Raw genomic sequence first — 8,725 nt, forward strand, 5'->3', positions numbered from 1 at the left:
TAATGTAATTCCCTATAAATCCTGGAATATGCTTATATTAGTGAATTATGGTAACCTGTTGCTTTAAAGAAACTGATGATTCAGCAAGAAGCCGTCCCTACTGGGATAGAAGGTCAGCTAATACGTAAATCACAAAGAAGCAATTCATAAACTAGAACATAAATTGTTACATCCACATGTAACACAGGTTCCCATACATGCAAACTAACAATATGTAACAGATCACGGTAAGAATAAGAGTTTAGTTAGCAACGCTTATTGCGCATGCATATTAGATTAGGTAATGACATACGTATTAAATATGAAATGAGATGATGAATATTAAATATAAAATGATGTAATGATTTATGTGATTGGTTAAATTGAAATCCTTTGTCTGAAATGTTATAAATACCCCTGCCCGACCTTTGGGCGGGGTTGCAGTATTCTGAAAAGATTCGACTGTAACCTTATTGCTTTGCAATAAACAAAATGGACTCCTAACTCCTCTTGTCTCTGAGTTTTATTGGCTGACTCAGAAGATGAGCCATTTTTTGGCTTACAACATTTGGTGCCGTGAGGACAGGAGGGTTTAAAGACACTGCTTTGTTTTGTTGTCTGGTTTGGGGCCTAGCTCATTGTGGATAGTACACCCTAGAAATAGTGAGCCCTGCTGGGAAGCCAAGGCTGTCGCCTGCCCTTCTTGCTTTCTATGCTTTGAGCTGCCTTCCTTTCCATTAGCATCATTCTCATCTCTCTTGTTTTTCCACCCCTATCCTGTGTGCTCAGGATGCCTCATCCTTGTGCTTATCCATTCGCTTGCCATTCTTTATAAAGCTGAAGGGAACTGAAAGAAGCTGAGTGAGAGACAGCAGTCGACCATCTTAGCCTTCTGGCTAAGCGCCAGCCGACATATCTTGCTACCAAATACTGATGGCTCCTCCCACTAAAAAATCGCCACCAAAAAAAATGACCTCCTTTGAAGCCATTGCCACAGCGGTGACAGCAGCATAATAGTCCCTTTTATTTTAGAGTGCTTCAGAGCCGCTCGCCAATTCTCGGGTGAGGAGACTCACGCAACGGACTTCACATGTTCTTAGCCTGACACCCATGAGACGCTTGTCTTCTCTGTGGCCCTGTCTAGCAGTGCGTTCTGGGAAATCATCCAAGACCTGCTATCTAGAGAGAAACATCTTTGATTTATTTCAAATGCGACTAAGACAAAATTAATCAGGATGTATTTTCTGACAAATTTTTGGAAAATAGTGTTCCCTTTTAGTTATTTATAAGTTTTCTCGCTGGCCCTTCAACGCAAGGTCCCAGTGATATAACACATAGTTACAAAAACAAGTGCAATGTGTTCCTATCAAAATGGAACGTTGTAAATTCAGCAAAATTAATGGGTCTCCAGAAAAACTCGAAATTTTTTAACTGTCAAAGGTCAGGGTAAAGAGGTGTGTCTTCAGCGTATGGCAGAAGCTGTGCAGTGGAAATGCTAGATGTGGCTCTGTGAGGAGGGAGCGCCACAATTTATGGGGTGCCAACAGAGAAAGCCGTCTGTCTCCCAGGCTGTACTTCTGAGGGTGGTGGAACTAACCACTTTTGTCAAGTTGCTTCTGAAGGAAAATTCCAGTCCTGCCCTGGAGAATATAAGGGGAGGCGAAGGGGGGGGGGCATAAGAGCTGTGATGGATCAGGCCAAAGGCCCAATATCCTGTTCTCACTATATTCTGCAAAAAATGGCTTTCCAAATTTCTTCATTCATGAATTTTGGACACAATGAGGACCCAGTTTTTAGTACTGTTTAATATTATTTTAAATTCGCTGAAGGAAGCAATGGGTTTGTCCCCACTACTGCTTCCAGTTTCCAGCCCCTCCTCCCACTCCTTCTTTCAATCAACCAGCATGAACCAATGTTAGAATTTAACGTTAAGGCAGCTGAATTTTTTTTCTTTCAAAAGAGGGTTTTTCTGAGGAAAAGCTGTTGGAAAATTCCACCTCCTCACCCAAGAGTATTTGGCTAAATGCCCTACTATTAATGATTTTGCTGCTCCATAGTCCATGATGTGGAATAATCCTGTAGAAGTGCCACTGAGTTCAAAGGGTCTTCCGCCCATTGCAGTGCAATCCCAGTCATTTTCCCTCATAAGTCCTACTGATCTCAATTGGGTAAGTGGATTTAGGATTGCATCTTAAATCTCTTTCTGACTGGTAATTTAAGGTGCAACCCTACACCCACCTATCGCATAGCTGCCAAGTTCCGGACGTAAAGATCCGGGATCAGCAGCGCGCGCATGACCGGAAGTTGCATGACGCAACTTCCGGTGGCGCTTCGCCCTTCTATGGGCACCAGAAAATGGCGGCGCCAGCGCCGGAAGTTGCTTCCGCGCATGACCGGAAACACGTAAAAGCGACTTCCGGCGCCGCCATTTTCTGATGCCCATAGAAGGGCAAAGCGCAACCGGAAGTCGCGTCACGCAACTTCCGGTCATGCGCGGAAGCGACTTCCGGTGCCGGCGCCGCCATTTTCTGGTGCCCATAGAAGGGCAAAGCGGCACCAGAAAAATGGCCGCCGGGCCGAAGCCGATTTAAGGGACAATACCGGGATTTTAACCTAAACGGGAGACCGCCGGGAAACGGTAAGAAAAAAGGGGTTTTCCCGGCGGATACGGGATACTTGGCAGCTATGACCTATCGAGAAATAAGTCCCATTGAACAAGATAGGACTTAGTAGGAATGTATAGGATTGCTGTGTTTATACATCTTAAGATTTCTGAATCACCGCAGTCTCTCTGCAGTTCATGAGGTCAGATTTGGAACAAATAATAATAATAATAATAATAATAATAATAATAATATATTATTTATACCCCGCCCATCTGGCCAGGTTCCCCCAGCCACTCTGGGCGGCTTCCAACAAAATATTAAAATACAGAAATCCACCAAACATTAAAAGCTTCCCTAAACAGGGCTGCCTTAAGATGGCAACATTATTTTATACAGACCTGAGTCTATTCAAAGGCACTCCTGCTATGGAGCAATCAAGTTCGCATTATTGGCACTTAGATTATGTGCGGGGCTGGCAGCTGGCTTCATCGGAACCACCTCAATCAAAGCAAGAACGCAAACACAGATTACTGGCGGCATTCATTCTGTTGAAAGGTGACTCTTTGCTAGCCAGGTGTGGGACAATTATCATATGATTAATACTTAGCGTAGGAGAGCAGAGCAGGCATAAAGCTTTGACAATGGCATGGCATGCTCTCTTTCAGGAGAGCCATAAAGCGAGGAAGCTGTGTGGCACGCACATTTTGCCACTGGCAAAAACGTAGCGGCAGGGAAAAGACAAATGAAGAGAGAGAAATGTTGCCAAACGTGTACTTCTGCTGATCCACTACCGAAACAGAACTGAAATGAAATTCCAGCAAATTTCAGAAAGCAAAAGCTCCTCAAATTTGAAACTATATGATTCATTTCCGAGTTTCTTAACAAACCCAGACGCACATGTACACACAATTTGCTGGCAAAGGAACATGAACTATTGAAAAGTTTGCTGATACAATATTCCTTACACCTGATAGGAACTTAGGAAGCTGTATTATACCAAGTCAGGCCATTGGTCCTCCTAACTCAGTATTGCCAACACTGGATGGCAACGGCTCTTGATAATTTCAGACAGGGGACATTCCCAGCCAGACCTTGGAATGATCAAGGGTCTGGAAACCAGGCTTTATGAGGAACAGTTGAAAGAGCTGGGTATATTTAGCCTGCATAAGAGGAGATTGACAGGAGATATGATAACCATCTTCGAATATCTTAAGTGCTGTCACGTGGAAGATTGAGCAAGCTTGTTACAAAAGCTTCAAGTTACCAAAAAAAAGAAGGAGATTCTGACTAAACAATTCAGGAAGAACTTTCTGATGGTAGGAGCTGTTTGAGAGTGGAACGGACTCCCTCAGGAGGTTGTGGATTTCCCTTCCTCGGAGGATTTTAAGCAGAGGTTGGATGGCCATCTCTCATGGATACTTTAGTTGAGATTCCTGCATTGCAAGGGGTTGGATTAGGTGACCCTTGTAATTCTATGATTTTATGAAGCAGGTGTTCTACCGCTCAGCTATACAGGAGAAATGCTGGGGACCTTTAAAGCCCTAAACGGCCTCGGTCCAGTATACCTGAAGGAGCGTCTTCACCCCCATCGTTCTGCCCGGAAACTGAGGTCCAGCGCCGAGGGCCTTCTGGCAGTCCCCTCGCTGCGAGAAGCCAAGTTACAGGGAACCAGGCAGAGGGCCTTCTCGGTAGTGGCACCCGCCCTCCCATCAGATGTCATAGGGGAAAACAGCTACCAGATTTTTAGAAGACATCTGAAGGCAGCCCTGTTTAGGGAGGCTTTTAATGTTTAATAGATTACTGTATTTTATTTTTCGCCCAGAGTGGCTGGGGAAATCCAGCCATATGGGCAGGGTATAAATAATAAATGTCTTTCATGCACACTTGCCACATTGCAGGTGGCAGGGAGACAAGGAACTAGGCCTCAATGGTTGGACAGGCAGGCTTATATATTTTATTTACTTAGGGTTGTGATCCGAAGCACACTGACTAAGGAGTAATTCTGCTATTTAGGTACAATTTCTGAGTAAACGTGGATAGGACCGTGCTGTAAAAAATAACCCCCATAATCTTGAATTAAGCCTGGAAAGAGTTCGCTAACCAAGTAGGAAGAGGCTCACCTCTAATAAAATGCTCTAATAGTTTCCATTTATATAATACGGTAAGTTAATTTCCAAGCACAAAAGCTGGGAGGTAAAATATCTACCTCAAACATAAGATCTTGTTCATCTCCCCTTAGCAGGAAATACATTCAATACACTTTCACACGCGCATAACGCACATATCCTAGGTGTATATTTTATTAAATTCAGTGTAATATCCTGATTTGATGCTAGTTAATTAACTTGCTCCTGAGAAAGACGAGCCAGCTATGATTCAGTGCAACAGTTTTAACCAGATGATTCGGCGGTGTCACGCCACCTCAGGTCATGCTGTATTTCTCTCCACAGGAAATTTGAAATGTTAGCTCTCAGAAAAACAAGTCGCAAGATCGATTTGATAGAAGAGGGTCATAAGATGGCCGAGTGCTCTCTGCACACACCATTTTCCTTGTGCTTTAGTAGCTCTGCCATAGGCCAGCCCTGTTAGTATTTTTTTTAAAAAAAAAATCTGTGCCACCCTTCCACATTTATGCAGCACACAAGATTAAAAAAAAATAGAGATATAGACAGATGCTTTTATATTTGTTGGAAGCCACACAGAGTAGTTGGGCCAACCCAGTCAGATAGGCAGGGTACTACTACTACAGTGGTACCTCTACTTACGTATTTAATGCGTTCCAAACGCACATTTGTAAGTCAAAAAAAATTGTAAGTCAAATCCCATAGGAATGCATTGGGAGAAAAAAATCGTAAGTCGAAGCAACCCTATCTAAAAATTCGTAAGTAGAAAGAATCCTATCTAAACAGCATCCAAGATGGCGGACGGTGCTCCATTCGTAAGTAGAAACATTCGTAACTCAAGTCATTCGTAAGTAGAGGTACCACTGTACTACTATTACAAATTTGCAGCAATAAAATCATCACAGTTTTAACAGTTTAAAAGCCTGATAAAGTAAGACCTTCACCTGCATCAGGCAAGTCTTCCAGGGGGCAGAATTTCATTAACAGGGAACCAAAATTAAGAAGTCCCTTTCCTCAGGTATCGCCCACCTAACTTGTGGCAGCAGGAGCACTCAGAGAAGAACCTTTCACAGGGGAGCTAGGGGGCCTGGCTCCTCCTAAATATTCCCTGCCCCCGCTCATTTTTCTACAGACAAATTATTAAATCAACCAGAAAGCCTTAGTTTGAAAGGTCCTTTGTCATTCTATCTCCCCTCTCAAGAAGCCAAGCAAGCCATCCCTATCTGCCTAGCTAGCTTGCAGCAGTGTGTGTGTGTGTGTGTGTGTGTGTGTGTGTGTGTGTGTGAGAGAGAGAGAGAGAGAGAGAGAGAGAGAGAGAGAGAGAGAGAGAGAGAGAGAGAGAGAGAGAGAGAGAATTTGGTTTATACTGTGTTTCATTTCCTTGACCACAAGGCAAAGGCAGGAGCATTGAGGAGGATGACTCAGCAGCACATCTTTCCTCCTAGAATGGCTAGCAATCCTATACACCCAGGGTTGTATTGGGCTCATTCCTACTCAGAGTAAACCCATTAAAACTGATGAACCTTAGTTCATTGTGCCAGTGTGGTGTAGTGGTTAAGAGTGGTAGACTCGTAATCTGGTGAATCGGGTTCGCTTCCCTACTCCTCCACATGCAGCTGCTGGGTGACCTTGGGCTAGTCACACTTCTCTGAAGTCTCTCAGCCTCACTCACCTTACAGAGTGTTTGTTGTGGGGGAGGAAGGGAAAGGAGAATGTTAGCCGTTTTGAGACTCCTTCAGGTAGTGATAAAGTGGGATATCAAATCCAAACTCCTCCTCCTCCTCCCCTTCTTCTTCTTCTTCTTCTTCTTCTTCTTCTTCTTCTTCTTCACTTCAATAGGTCTGAGGTAGTTCCAAAGTTGTGCAATTCGCTCCCCACAGCAGTGGATCTGGCACCTCCATTGTGTATTTTTTGCCAAATGCTGAACACAAACCTCGTCATACAGTAATTCAGATAGTAGTTCAGTATATTCCACTACAGTGGGGAAGACTGTGACCAAATGGCCTGTGTGCCTACTCAGCTGCCCAGGTGCATAACTGTTGATGGGCAACTTCACTTCTTGTAGTTATTTTGCCTTTAAACCAGAATTGGACCAGAATTCAAACAGAGGCCACTTTAGTAACCAGCTGTTTAAGAATTGGTAAGATATGATTCCACCTGTTGTTCCCAGCTTTGCAGTAATACAGAACATACCAGAGATGTAAATACAAATTGGTTTAATTAGTTTGGATAATTAACTGATTACTTAATTGCAGATCAAAAATGGATCTATAACCAAATGTAAACAAAGATGGGGCTCCCTTTACGATTTGTATAAGAGATGGAGTTTTAGTTGAAATCCCCAGAATGTCCCGCTTTTCCTTAGGACATCCCTATTTTCATCGGAGAAATGTTGGAGGGTGTGGAGTTATGTGACCCCTGAGCCAAGGAGATGACATAAACCTTTAGAAGACATCTGAAGGCAACCCTGTTTGGGGAAATGCTTGATGGTTTGTTTTGTTTTGTTTTAATATGTTGGAAGTCACCCAGAATGGTTGGGGCAACCCAGGCAGATGGGTGGGGTTTAAATAATAAAATTGTTGTTGTTCAATAGAACATCCCTATTTTCATTGACAGCATTTTAAAAAGCAGAGACATCACCTTGTCAATAAAGGTCCATATAATTAAAGCTTGTCAATAAAGGTCCATATAATTAAAGCTATGGACAGAGGACGAGATGGTTGGACAGTGTTCTCGAAGCTACGAAAATGAGTTTGACCAAACTGCGGGAGGCAGTGCAAGACAGGAGTGCCTGGCGTGCTATGGTCCATGGGGTCACGAAGAGTCAGACACGACTAAACGACTAAACAACAACAACAACAACAACAACAACAATGGTTTTCCCAGTCGTGATGTATGGAAGTTAGAGCTGGACAATAAAGAAGGCTGGTCGCCAAAGAATTGATGCTTTTGAATTATGGTGCTGGAGGAGACTCTTGAGAGTGTACTTAACCTAAAGCGAACTTGCAGAATGGACTGCAAGAAGATCAAACCTATCCATTCTTAAGGAAATCAGCCCTGAGTGCTCACTGGAAGGACAGATCCTGAAGCTGAGGCTCCAATACTTTGGCCACCGCATGAGAAGAGAAGACTCCTTGGAAAAGACCCTGGTGTTGGGAAAGATGGAGGGCACAAGGAGAAGGGGACAGCAGAGGACGAGATGGATGGACAGTGTTCTCGAAGCTACCAACATGAGTCCGACCAAACTGCGGGAGGCAGTGGAAGACATGGACCAAGCCTGGCGTGCTATGGTCCATGGGGTCACGAAGAGTCGGACACGACTAAACAACAACAAATTTTCATTGGAAAAAATGTTGGAGGATATGCTAGCAGTTCCCAAAGTTCTTTGGGGGAAGTGTTAACGGTGTGGATGTGACCTTCATTTACATAAGCAAGATCGGTTTCTATGTTGCAGAAACGTGTTTGTGTGCGTGTGTGTGTGTGCTTTTTGCAAGCAATGTGTATATTTCCTTCCAATATGTGGTCTGAAACAGATAAAAAGGAAACGGCTGTGAGATCTCCTCCTCCACGGAAGCAGCTGTTCTCATTGTGCTGAGATATTTAATATAGATACAAACAGGGACAGAAGCAGTACGCAGTGTACCTTTTAGCCAACAAGCATTATTTGACGAGCTAAGTGAGACCTTGCATTCTACTTGCAGGCAAAAAGAAAAAGTCTGAACAAAGGGAAAGCGTGCATCTGCTTTGTCACAAGATTTGGTGTTCGTTTTTTATATCACAAATATCCAAAGTCAGGAACTAGGAGACCCTGGGGCCAAATACACCTCCTACCCACAAAGTGGGCCATGTTCAGAAAGTGGTGGGGGGGATGAGTGTTCAGACCCCTGGGCTCTCACTTGTGGGGTGCCTCAGGGTTCTGTCCTCTCCCCCATGCTTTTTAACATCTACATGCAGCCGCTGGGAGAGATCATCAGGGGTTTTGGGCTGGGTGTTCATCAGTATGCGGATGATACCCAG

Source organism: Zootoca vivipara, chromosome 2 (genome assembly GCF_965207765.1).
Source record: "Zootoca vivipara chromosome 2, rZooViv2.hap1.1, whole genome shotgun sequence".
NCBI classification, from domain to species: domain Eukaryota; kingdom Metazoa; phylum Chordata; class Lepidosauria; order Squamata; family Lacertidae; genus Zootoca; species Zootoca vivipara.